The sequence below is a fragment of the Anabrus simplex genome, chromosome 1 (genome assembly GCF_040414725.1).
Source record: "Anabrus simplex isolate iqAnaSimp1 chromosome 1, ASM4041472v1, whole genome shotgun sequence".
Classification (NCBI taxonomy): domain Eukaryota; kingdom Metazoa; phylum Arthropoda; class Insecta; order Orthoptera; family Tettigoniidae; genus Anabrus; species Anabrus simplex.
The window spans coordinates 1082357827-1082371957 of NC_090265.1; the positions used below are offsets into that span (position 1 = coordinate 1082357827).

Below are 14131 nucleotides of genomic sequence, written 5' to 3' on the forward strand. Positions count from 1 at the left end.
TCAGAGCAGCAGATGGTGGGGTTTGAAACCACTCGTCTCCCAAGTGCAGAGCTTGGCTCCATAGCTGTAGGATGTTAACATATGCGGCCACACCACACAATTAAGAATTAACAGATACGGAACAAAAAAATTTAAATAGTTTTCATGAAAATATTATGTGTAAGATATGTTTTTTAAACAATAAAATAACAAAAAATGTAAATGAAACATTTTATTAATAATATTTGATTATCCAATTTTACTTGCTGTTTTTCAGAGGAACTTTCACCTATCCTAAATATTAACTACCAAGGGATTAATCTTGGAAATTATTGTTTTATTAATATTGCTTAACTCATCATCATTTCCCTTTATCCAGCTGTGGCCGGGTAGGGGGAAATATGGTTCCTCTCCACTTTCTTCAGTCTTTCCACCACTCCTCCTCCAACAATGTGTTCCAGTTCAGGTTTCTTTCTATAATACTGTGTTGGATTGTGTCCTTCCATCTGAATTGTGGTAGTCCACACCCTCTCCTTCCTAGCATTTGCATTTCCATCACCTTTTCTCACATTCTTTCATCACTCATTCGCTTTATGTGCCCAAACCATCTTAGTCGGTTCTTCTCTATTCTATCATTCATTTTTTCCACTCCAATTTCTTCCTGGATTTTCTCATTCCTTATTTTCTCTTTTCTACTCTTCTGTATCATACTCCTCAAGAACTTTGTTTCGGCTGCCTGTATTCGACTAGGTAGGGACACAAGGGACCCTCTTCGGAGGCAGCCCTACCCAGGGAGTGGCGCCCCTGCCTATGTAAGTCCCAGAGCACACTGATGTGGTGTGTAACATCTGGTATGGGTCCCAGCTCAGGGTTATGAGTAAGACCTTAATGGCATCTATGGCAGAGAAGGTGGACTTTGGTACGGTGGAGATGGCGGAAGGGGCAAACCCGTAGCATCTGTACTCCAAAGGAGCCGCTGCGAAAGGCGCCTGTCTCCATGTTAGGGACGGCCTAATTTTGAACCTGGCGGTAGGTATAAAATGCCTTTGGGTGTGGTGAGCCCATCATAACAATAGCCTATATGGACAAAGCAGATATGGCAATATTGCATAACTACTACTACATATTATAACTACTATTACTATAAAAACTTTCATTCAGCTTATCCCAGTTATTTCCGGGGTTGCTAAAGCCACCCGAGCTCACTTCGGTTTTGATAATGCTTGTTGTTTAAAGGGGCCTAACATCTAGGTCATCGGCCCCACTTTGGTTTTGGCTGGGGGTACAAGACCAGTTTCCCTTCCTGACACCATGTGATTCTTCAAATGAAAATCTCAATCCTGAATCAACTGGAATTCAAACTTCAGACTTTTCTGAGTGGGAAGCTAGCAGCTAAGCCACTGCACTAACAGAGACCCCACCCCAATTACTATTTTATACTGATAGACAATCATTATTTGCCCAAACAGTTAAATTATTTTTCATACTTTGAAGTTAAACTTAATGATGGTTTATGGTAACTATGACCATGACAGAGTGCACGTATGTGCTATATGGCTGTTGGTAACACTGTCCGTGTGCTGCATTGTACCTGCTAGATACTCTGAAAAACATTCTACATTAAAAAATTGAAGGAAAACCTTTATTTATGCACAATGTTTTGGTGCCCGTATTATAAATTTGCTTGATTTTTTAAAGAGAACAGTAAGTTTTCTGTCCCATGCTAATATCAATGAAATTTATAACTTAAACTTTCTTCATAGTGATTAAAAGAATTTAAAAAAATAATCAGAAAATCTTATGAGTGGCAATGGCACTAATACCATATGGAAATTTAATAACAAAGATATTCAAGACGATTTAAAACTGTTTTAGCTGTACAAACAAAACTTTCTTTCCAAAGCACTACTCTAATAATGTGCATCCAGGCTGAAGGGCGTATGCTATACATACACACACAGTAGACTCTTGAATATATGCAGGCAGATTAACCACAGTCTAAGAAAAATGATAGAAGAAAAAAATCAAGTTGCAAGCACTGAATCTTGCTCCAATTGGCTGTACATAACAACACCAACCCATAGCCCCTTAATTCTCAGACAGCAGACATACAGAGCAATGGCCCTGACCATGGTGGAGTTCAGTTCAATAAGAGAGTGCACAAAGTACTATTTAGCTATTTATATTAGTGCTGAGCAATACTCAGAAAATGAAAAGTGCAGCGTTAATGATACAACAGAAGCTGGAAACAGTGAAGAAGGCAGTTCTACATAACACCTGCCTTTGACTTACAATGTGAGTGAAACAACCTGGGAAACAAACAAATACAAAACAACAAGTTTAGTGAGCAGCTCTTACTCATCCAGGGATTAGTCAAAACGGAAAACAATGTCTACTTACTCAGAACTAGATAAAGCCATGTTGGAATGGTTTCAACAGAAATGAGCAGAAGACATTAAGCATCTGGCATAATATGCCCCAAAGAGGCCCAATGTTTTTTCTTCTAAGTCATGGGGATTGAAGGGAAATTTAATGTACCATCTGATTTGTTAACAAGATTTAAACAACCATTAGATACTGTATGTTAAAGTCATTTAGCTCCATTTAAGTACATGACATTTTAATATAGCAAATTGCTTCGTCAATATATTTTATCCCATTTGTGGATTATCTGTGGCTTCTCTGCCCCCAGCCATCATGGATACTAAAAAAATCTAAACATTACTTGGTCTTAAAACAGAGGAATCCCACAGTTACTCTATTTGAGCATTATATTTCATCTGATATATAATAATCTATTGAATGAAGATCATAGAATTGTGATAGGAAAATTGAAAGTGGGAAAGATTGAAAAACCCCCATTAAGAAGAGAGAAAAGAATTAAAGTATGGAAGTTGAAGGAAAAAAGCATACAAGAAGAATTTCAAAGGGAAATAATACCCTTGGTACCCAGGATGGAGGTGGGGAGTGTTGAAGATGAATGGAAAAGATTTAAGGAAGCACTGGTTGGATGTGCAGAAAAGGTATGTGGTAGAACATCAGGAAATGTGAAAGATAAAGAGACACACTGGTGGAATGATACGGCAAAGATTACAGTGAAGAAAAAGAAAATAGCATGGAAAACATCTAAGACTGAAGAAAGTAGAAGAAAATATGTGGACGCAAAGAATTTGGCAAAGAAAGTAGTGGAGGAAGAAAAGAGGAAAAGCTGGGCCTTATTCACAAAGAAATTGAGAAATGATATGCAGGGCAGCAAGAAATTACTGTATGGTACCTTAAACAAAAAGAGAGATTAAGTAAACACCAGATTTGTGAAGGATGAAGGCGGCATAATATTAACAAAGCCAGAAGAAATAAGAACTAGATGGAGAGAGTATTTTCAGAAGTTGCTGAACATAAGAACTGATGACAGTCATTCAATGAATGACCAGGAAAGGCAATTAGTTGATTAAGAAATGGATAAAGAAATTACAATGAATGAAATTGAAATGGCAGTAAGAAAGATGGAGAATGGAAAAACTGCTGGAATAGATGAAATTTCAGTGGAGATGATAAAGGCAGCTGGAGCTATAGGCCTGCAGTGGACATATCGGCTTCTCAGGAATGTTTGGGAGAATAAGGAGTTCCCTGAGGATTGGCAAAAAGGAAGAATCATCCCAATTTTCAAGAAAGGCGATAAGAAAGTTTTGAAGAACTACAGGGGAATTACTCTAATATTCCATGTTGCTAAGATAATGGAAAGGATACTGGAAAGTAGAATAAGGTTGAGGGTTGAGAATCAGATAATGGAAAATTAGTTTGGTTTCAGGAGTGGAAGGTCAACAATAGAGCCTATTTTCATTATGAGACAACTAATGGAAAAGCAATGGGAGTATGGGAATGATATGGTGATGACATTCACTGACATTGAAAAGGCATATGACAGTGTCCCCAGGACTAAAGTGTGGGACAGTCTGGTGCAAAAAGGAATTGGACAGAGATTAATAAAAATGATCATGGCAATGTACAAAGAATGTTGTAGTTGCGTGCAAACACAAGTTGGCAGGACAAGTTGGTTCAAAATAACTAGTGGGCTGAGGCAGGGAAGTGTTCTACCACCAATCCTGTTTACAATAGTAATGGATGACATCATGAGAACAGCAAAAGCAGCATATGGAGGAAGAGAAATGAACATGTTGTTATTTGCAGATGATATTGTGATATGGGGAGAAAGCGACAGGAAGGTTTAAGAACAGTTGAATGTGGTGAATGGGAAGATCGAAGAATATGGATTGAAAATAAGTGTAGAAAAGAGTAAAACTCTTGTTATGCCTAGAGGGGAGAAAGAAGGGAAAGGTCAGATTAGACTTGCAGACAAGCCCCTGGAAGTAGTGGAAACGTTCAAATACCTGCGGAGTGAATTAATGGAGAATGCTCGACTCGATGCTGAGATTAGTAAGAGGATTCAAGCTGGAAGTTGTTTCTATCATAATGTAAGAAACATGTTATGGGACAAAGATGTGCCGATGGAAGCAAAGGAAACTATGTACAAGTTGTATTACGTACCCATAACAACTTACGGAGCAGAAACTTGGACAATGATAAAGAAGGTTGAAAGACAAATACAGGCAGCCAAAATGTTCTTGAAGAGTATGATACAAAAGAGTAGAAGAGACAAAATAAGGAATGAGAAAATCCGGAAAGAAATTGAAGTGGAAAAAATGAATGATAGAATAGAGAAGAGCTGACTAAGATGGTTTGGGCACATAAAGCGAATGAGTAACGAAAGAATGCCAAAAAAGGTGATGGAAATGCAAATGCAAGGAAGGAGAGGCCGTGTACGACCACGATTGAGATGGAAGGATACAATCCAACGCAGTATTATAGAAAGAAACATGGACTAGGACACATTGTTGGAGGAGGAGTGGTGGAAAGACCGAAGAAAGTGGAGAGGAACCATATTTGCCACTATCCGGCTACAACTGGATAAAGGGAAATGATGATGATGATGATGATGATGGATGCAATAATCCGCCATTCTAGGCAGCCTCCCTACCAAGTTTAGCATTCAAATTGTGTTATCTAGCGAAAAAAGCAGAATTCTATTGAAAAAGATGCTATGGCTTGCTGAGTTAATTTACTGTGTTGGGCGACACAATGTGCTACCACAGATCCTTAACATGCCAATGGCGACATGGAGTGCCAAGATTTTTGACTATCCTTCAGAAATCAATTTCTTCAGCCGGGATCGAACCCCACAAACTCAGGACCATGAGTCTGATACTCTACTACTGCTCTACTCAGGCAATTATTTGATATATGCAATACACCTACAGTAGAACCTCTATTATACGTTCCCAGAAACTACGTTTTCCCGTATTATTCGTTCAAATTACGTGGTCTCGCGAGCCTCCTAATTAAATCACGTTGTAAAAATCCCGCATTATCCGTTCCTCGAAGAAACGATCTCCCGGATCAACCGTCCAGAAATGCCAGTCCCATCAACGCTAAATCCTCGATCACGCGTTTTCCAAGAAACTGTATCTTACGAAAGGACGGCTAGGGCATGGATCTTGGTGTTGACGTCCCGTCGTTGTGGTAATTTAAAGAAGTACCGGTATTGTACTGGAAATGCGATCGGCAGTAAACTTGCATAAGTGATCATCTTAGCATCGCATTCAGGTAGTAATGTTTAGAGAATCGTCGGAAATCATAAAGCAGAGAGTGTCCTCAACAATTGGAAGGAGACAGAGCTCATTTCGACAGCTCTATTTGAAGATGGAACGAGTTTCGTCAAATGTTCATACTTGCAAAACGTCTACATTATGCCCAGGGTTAGATTTTATTTTATTTTTTACTTTTTTCGAGCGTGTTGCCGAACAGGTTTTTGGCATTTTCCTCAGGGCACAGTATAGTCACTGGGCTTTCAGGCAGGAATCAAAACTGCTCCTTCTTAAGTAACACAAATTTAGTATTTTAATAGGTATTATCGAAAACGATTATGTTATCGAGACCAGAACAGATGTTGCACCTTACATACGTAGATAAAGCCATGGGAGGTTTTGGGATTGCCTATTACTGTTTTGGTCCTAATATAAGATTGGGAATTTCACGTTTTTGTGTTAAAATGTTATAAAAGCCGCAGTCGTTTTATTTGCGCACGTTACATTAAAAAACTTTGTATCTTGCACTCGTACTGACTCCTCGTACAGCGAGCGCGCTTTCCAGCTGAGTTCAAGGTCGCGAATAATCGTAATTTCGGAAGTGTTAATGGTATTTTTTCTCTTTCCAATTTGATTGTGATTAGTGATGGGCAGAACTAAATATCATGCATTTGAGTACTTGAGGATTGATACTTTTGAAACCATATTCTCGCATTCAACATAACCTTTAAAAGTCGATGTAGCCTAGGCCTAATTTACGCGGTACAAGATTTCCATAAACTGACTAGGAACAGTAAACCCTTGACCGAATTACAATGGAAGATTAAAAAAAAAAAAAGAGGATTTTGCTGTCATGATGGAAACTTTTGTACCTAATGTGCTTAATATTATTAGTTTAGAGAATGAAATGTACTTGCGGTCGATTGTTGTTTGGCTTGGCATTACGGGTATTAGATTTTTCGAAGAGTTTGGCTGTTCAAAGTTGCTGAACTGAAAGAAGTTTTCAAAGGAATATGACGAAGTTTTCAGAGGAAACTGACGAAGTTTCCCCGGTAAAACTCAGTGTAAAGTTTTGAGATTTTTACGTCGTGTACCGGTAATAAATGTTTGAAGCCAGCCCCGCGGTCTAACTTGCCTGCCTCTCACCGGGAGGACCCGGATTCGATTACTGGCCAGGTCAGGCATTTTTACCTGGATATGAGGGTTGGTTTCAGGTTCACTCATTCTACGATTACCTTTAATTGAGGAGCTATTTAATGGTGATATGGCGACCCCGGTCTAGAAGCCAGGAATATTGGCCGAGAGGATTCGTCACACTGACCATGCGTTACCTCGTAATCTACAGGCCTTCGGAGCGAGGGGAGTCACTTGGTAGGCGGAAGGCCCATTCTGCGGTCCCTCCAAAAACGGAGAATCGAGGTTCCACTGTACTCCCATTTAAGACAGTGCTTTAGTATTGGAACACCATTTTTCAAAGATTTTATACAGAAGCTTACATGATATGAAAGCTTACATGATATGAGGAAGCTGAATGGAGAAATTTTCAGCAAAAGTAAAAAGTATGAAGAAAGGAAGTCATGTAAGGACAGGATCTGCATCAAGTATGTCATATATAACCTTCAGACTTTTTCATATTTTCTTCAGGCATCCTAAAAAGAATCTATTCTTTAAAAATTGCATTAGAATTATAATGATATACTTAAAATGTTCAAAAAACTGGCAGAACAATTTTTGGAGGAAAAAAATAAAATTAAAAAAAAATCCTGATGGCATCAGTTGACAAGGCTATCAAGAAGAAACACGCACTGAAGTAAGTTGCATCCCCACAAGACATGAACAATAGATTGGACTTGATCTCCAAACAGACACAAAGAGAGCCCAACAGGGCTGAAAAATGAAGATATGAGTTAGAAATAAAGCTACACACGAGACTGTGACATGAAACCTGAGGTAATTGACTATACATTAATCGTTACTCTTTTATGGGTTTCTCTTTTTAAAACTGTAAAAATCTTAAAACGATGTTTCACTTAACAGTTAAAAAATTAGGTACAAGAACCATTACATTAATTAAAAAAATCTACATTTTATTTTAAAAGCTACCTATAAAAAAATGATGTAAGTATTTTCTATGTACTCATACAGCACAAACTTGAACTGCTTGCATAAGCTGGTCATTGCCCTATGCTACAGAGAACAAGTAGAAATGTACTGTCAGCTTTCACTTCTCAAGCAATTCGGGCACAAAGATACAAACAACTATATGCACTAAGCCGAGGCAAGTCACTTTGCTTGCTGTACACATCACTCCACTTATCTTCCAAACAGGGACGCCAAATGGGGCAGACATATCAAACCATTTGTTGCACGTCTAATTCTTAATAGTACATTGTAAAGTTAGGCTTCATTTAAACATCTTTCCACTTACTTAATAAAAAAAAAAATTACAGAAAAATATATATATTATACGATATACATACTTAACAACGAAGAAATAGGAACTTAACATTTCATGGTATCTTCATAAAAAATACCTGTGTACACAAAAGTGGTTGGATCTATTCAAGCTGTAATCCAGTTAGTCAGCCAATTGACAAGGAATGGAGAAGAGTCAGCCTCTCCAAGAATTGGCAGGTTAGCAAGGAACTCTGCAGGCACACAGCTCCTGTCACACCATTTGGCGCCCCTCGACCAGTGTCCGTTACAAGTAACAGTTACCTTCTACTTCTAATTCCTTTGGATATTGGCACAGAATAAAAGAAACTAGGTTTTCTAAAAGTCAAGAGGCTGTTGCTACGACATTAGTTTCTGTTCCAGGTACTGAAGATCAAGTGCAGGTACTCAAGATGAGAATAATCCACTGAAAAGAAAGAGATTAAAATTTATTTAAATTTAACTGCATTAATCAAGTATCATTCAGCCTTAAAGTAGGAAAGAATAAAGTCCATATGGGTACGACACAATCAACCGTCCTACTCTCTCTCTCAAAATGCTTCCTAAACCTGAAGATTACCTTCACTCTTCTTCATTTAAAGGAAGGTGACTAGAGAATGTTTTAAGCTCCACCTATTGAATGATATGCAGCTTATAATGATGGACAACCCTTCACAGAAGAGTGTATGTTTCCTCAGTGTATGTATATTCAACTCTTATCATGTTTGGCACAAGTGTATTTAAGCAATTAAGAATCATAAAATCATTCTTGAGCACGATTGCTGATTTTAAGAATCATGCAAAGAATACAGTGGAGTTCCAATGGGACACAAACGTCAATGTTCGAATGGCATGTACATGCATTTGCTATACTGCAATATCGGCAGATATCCGAAGTCAAGGAGAGTTGAAAGTTGTCGTGATTGGAAGAATCACCACCATTTAGCATGAAGACACACTCTGATCATACAATTTAAAAAAGTAAATGGGGAAGAATGGCTACTCTGGATCACACTGTAACACAAATCTGAGAGAGGGGCAATCCTATAGCAGCACCATCACCACCTTGCCTTCCCACTGTTATGTAAGTATGGGCACTCATCCTACTCCAACAATTTTGTCTTAAGCATTACTAAAGAGTAGTCGAAACAGTGACATATTTACTATGTCAACACAGCCTAATATCCCAAAAGAAGTCTATCATATGTTATTAAATAACAAATTTCAGTTATGTCTAAGGATCCATTTATTTATTTATTTACACGTTTATGCCCACATTGGAGCGCCAAAATCAAACCTTACACAACAAATTCTTCAAAAAATAAGTTCAGCTTTTAACATTTAACAACTTTTTCCTTTCCCAAAACTTCTTCATTCTGGATGATCTTGCGTCTTCTGCACATATAACATACTGCTTACGCCGTGATATTTTTAGTGATAGTCTTGTGTATTTGTTACTTAGAATCCATTTCTCTTCTCTATTTTCAATCTGTAACGGTTCAAATCCCATTACAAGATGATATCTGTATTTTTATTATTGTATGATTTTATCTGGATTTTATTATTATTATTATTATTATTATTATTATTATTATTATTATTATTATTATTATTATTATGTCAGTATTATTATTATTTTATCTGTGATATTGTTACTATTATTGTAATTATCCGTTTTATTCAATTTTGCAATTGCCTGTTGCTTGCAAGATTGCACTTAGATGTATACATATATACGTATGTGTAGAATAACATTCAATACCTGTACAGTGAGAATTGTTGTATATATCAGAGATTGGGTGTGACGTTGGTGCATTGTGCAATATTGTTGGCGATTCTGCCAAGTCATCGCCACTCCATGGCTATGTCATCGTATTTATTTAGATATGCGCGCACGGACTCGTCGCCGCGGGGCTATTTCACCACTGTGTGTAATATCTGTCGCGTAGGTGGGAGTATGTCATTGTTATTTCTGGAGATTACGTAGCTGTGTCAACCAACGTCTATATAAGGGGGATGCATATTGTAGCGTCAGTCATTACTTATACGGATGCAGTACAGTGAAGTAGTCTACTAGATCAAGAGGCCTTGGTTGGCCAGTCAACCAGTGTGAACGAGAGATGGAGAAGACTCAGTGAGCCATTATTGGTCATTGAGAGAGTGAGACCAAATGGTTGGTCCGTCACTTAGTGGAAGACGCGGACGCAAGGCTTACCAAGGAGTCAGAGAGGGCAACCCTGGACCTACCAAGAGGTCATACCATATTGACTTACAAAGAAGTCAGATGATATGGAGAAGAAGCAGTCGCAAGGATGTATCACCACGTTAGGCGTGACACATCTACAGTAAACACCAGAGCAATGGATTACGTCGTAATTACACTCAAAGTGTTGAAGGTACAGTCAAGTGAATCAGTGAGGGAAATATTTCGTATAAATTGTTAAATGTTCGGTCAAGAAGAATTCAAATTCATGCCTAGTTTCTGTCAGTTGCAATGTCATAATTTCATATTCTCATCTGTTTTATCGCAACAAGACTCACTATTTTTTGATATATTATTTAAAGAATATATATTGTTCTATCAAACGAATTCATAGTTTCATTTCATTGACAGTAAAATATCTTAACCTCAAAATTAATGGGGAAACCGAACGCCAATCTCCTTTTCCCAGAACTTATATGGTATGTTGTCAAAAGTAAGCTTATTACCCCACACCCTAGAGATGGTCAAGAGTCTCATTCTATTATTGCTGTACTGAGTGACAGCTGGCGCCCTTCAAATAACGTATGTGTAAGTAAGCAGGTAACAAGTAAGTGTGAGTACAAGGTTCAACAAGTGTGTATTTTATTTAATGAATGTAGATTTTCAGATGTTCCATTTTAAATGCAGATATTCAGATTTTTCAAATTAAATTCAGATTTATATGTTTCAAAAGTTAGTCAGACAGTTAGGAAGCTCTCATTTTGGCCCCGCAACGTGGTGCACGAAGAAATTCAGAATTTGGTCTGAATGACAGCATATCATAGGTTCATTTGGGAAGAGTATACGCATTTAAGCCAACGGAATTTATTACCGGTAAATGTCAAGAGTGTAATTTTGTGATATATATTTGTATTTTGGGGATATGTCAAGGGATTTGAAGAGGGAAATTAATTTGAGATCGCGTACTATCACTAGTGAACCAAAGATGGACAAGGAAGACAATGACAAGTCATGTGACGACGAGGTCATTGCTTCTGCGGACATCCAAGGTGAAATTCAGAGTAGGGAACAGGTGAATACGATGGAAGCTTCTGAGATAATTCAGGAAAGTGCAGAAATTGAGAAGCACACTGAAACTCAAAAGGAAATCGCGGGGGGAATGAACCAAGATATTCTAAGTTTGCTGCTGGCCAGATTTACAGCGATGGAAGAAAAGATTGATACTAAAAGTGAAAATAACAAGAAAGAGATGAAAGAATTTTTTAGTACTAGTAATGAAAATAGTAAGAAAGAGATAAGTAATAAAATGGAAGAAATAATTAGTAGTAACGAAAATAATAAGAAACAAATGGAAGAATTAATTGGCAGTAATAAAGAAAATTTTAATGTGACCAATGAGAAAATAGATGCTTTAAGTGAATCACTAAATTATAAAATAGATACTAAGATAGTAGAGGTAACTAGTCAAATATGCAAGTTAGAAAATAAGTTAAACAAAGAGTGTGTTGACCGTAGAGAAGGTGAAATGAAGTTGAATCGGAGCAGTCTTCATATTCAGACCGAGCAAGTCAAAGAAATATGTACAGAGGACAGTAACAAGATCGTACCGGTAATTATTAAGTTGTCAGAAATGTCTAGTAATCGGGAAGAAATTCATGAGGTAGTCGAGAAAAGATTGGACAAGATTTGCAATGTAATTGGGGAAGAGATGGGGGAACAGATTAGTAGAATTGAACAAATTGAAAGCAAACTTGTGGAAGTCAGTGAACTACAGAACGAACAGGAAACGCTATCACAGCAGGTGAGAGAAAGAGAGGAAGAATTGAAGGAAGAAGTGAGAATGGTGGAAGAGAATTCTGAGAGAGCAGCGGAAGAAGAAGAAGAAGAAGAAGAAGAAGAAGAAGAAGAAGAATAAGAAGAAGAAGAAGAAGAAGTTGTAAACTGCCAGGAAGTGATACGGCAAGAAGGTGCAGGTGAGATGGCGAGAGAAGTGGTAATAGCGAGTGGTTTGTTCAGTAGGGATCGTGATTTAACCAGGTTTTCTGGAGAACAGTTCAGTTCTGTAGAATTTGTAAAAGTAGTTGAGAAAAGATTTGCAAGTAAGTTGAGGAATAATATTATTGAATGGGAATATGTGTTGGAGATTTTGTCCAATGTTTTTATCGGTGAAAGGAAAATATGGTTTCGAGTGTACTGGGATAATATGTCTAATTTAGGAGAATTGAAAGACAAGTTCATTGATAGGCTTTGGAAGGAATGTGTGGAAGGGCGCGCGCGCGAGAGAGAGCGCATGATGGCTGGAGAAAGTAGTGTAGTAGAGAGAAGGGGGAAAATGTTAGCCGTGTATCAGAGGAGAGGTAGTGATCATGATCCGCAGAGGATTAATAGTTATGTCGATGGTGATAGTGGTCAGAAGAGTAATCGGAGAGAATCGGAAGATGGGAGGCGTACGGATTTGAGTTATCAGAGAGACTATGATAGTCTGAATATGAATGTTATCCAGGTGTCGTTATCGAGCCAGAATATTTCAGATTCACAGGGAATCGGGTAAGTTAAGTAGACAGGCTGAAGGTAGTAGATGAACAGGTATTTAGTATAAGTAGTTATGTAGTGAAAGTAAATTTAAGAGTAGTGTGATTGTGACCTAAGTAACGTTAAGTGAGATATTTAAGTAATGACGTAGTCGTAGATAATGAAGTAATTGATGGTAGCAGTAAGTTAGACGTAAGAAGTATTCTGTTAAGTGATGTAAGTACTTGTAATGCCGAGAATATGACGTAAGTAGTGAGGTAGTTACTCCAATGATGGAAATTATGATATGAAGAAGGTAAGTGAAGGTACTATCAGATCTTATAACAGCCGTTGGGTGAGTCAAAGTGAGTAAATAAAATAATAGCGGTACCAATCATAAGTAAAGATAATTGTAAGTTTCAACTAGGCCTTGTTGTACCAGAACTTGTGTATTCAGTTGTTTTAGGAGCTGACTTGGTTGCAAATCATGGAAGTAGAGTAGACTTTAATTTAGGTAGTGTGTGTTTGTTCTGGGAGTAATCTAGCAAAGAAGTACGGGTTAATTATGATGGTCTGAGGTAAGTGTTCGGTGACGTGTGTTCTTTGAAATATATGAGAGGTAAGTGAAGTTGTTCCTAGTGAGAGGAAATGTGTTGTTGGGTGTGTTACGTGTCTATACGACCAGGATCTGAGGGATCGTCGGTATGAGGCAGTGACGTGAGGTAATTTGAGTGAATTACAGGAGGAGTAATTGTGGTCGATGTTAGGTAAACATCGAGATGTATTTAGTGGTGAGGAAGAACACGTATATGAACATAAATTTGTAGTACATGACCATAGATCGTTTGTGGGAGGTAAGTACCCCATTCAACTTAAAAATGCTAGTGACGTCTAAGAACAAATAAACATTATGCTGGATTACGGAATAATTGAACCATCTTGTAGTCATAGTGTTGATTCTTTAATTATTGTTGCCAAGGAGGATGTGATTTATTGAGATATGTAAGTTAATGATGGCAAAATTGATTCAGTTTGAGTGACAGAGTGCTACTCAGAGTTCCATTTCATCATCTGCAGAGGCGGGAAATACGTTGAAGTTATTATTTTGTATCAGGGGTATTTCACTATTGTGAACCGTATCGGGGAGTGTGCATATTCTTATAAAGATCCGGAAGGGGATATTGTCGGTATTTATAGTATAATCAATGTAAAGAAGTATTTCACGTGAGATTTGTTGAAATAAGAGTAAGATGATTATATTTTTGTGAGAAACTGGCAAAATATAAACTAACATCTGCGATTTGCGTGTGAACCAAGTGTCGTATTGGTGTATTGGAAGAATAAGTGCTACATTGTCATGTTC

The 14131-nt window shown here is 37.7% G+C and overlaps 1 protein-coding gene across 3 annotated transcripts in view; it reads right to left on the minus strand.

The window, feature by feature from the left end:
- The window catches only part of put (activin A receptor type 2 punt), a 317293-nt gene that overhangs the window by 54870 nt on the left and 248292 nt on the right, over positions 1 to 14131 (minus strand). For 2 of the 3 annotated variants that reach the window (XM_067137221.2, XM_067137220.2), the window contains exon 11: positions 7122 to 8481. The gene's annotated coding sequence lies outside the window, so the exon portion shown is untranslated. Of the gene's footprint in view, positions 1 to 7121; positions 8482 to 14131 lie in introns of those variants that run through there. The other variant, XR_010858587.2, reaches the window with a different exon arrangement.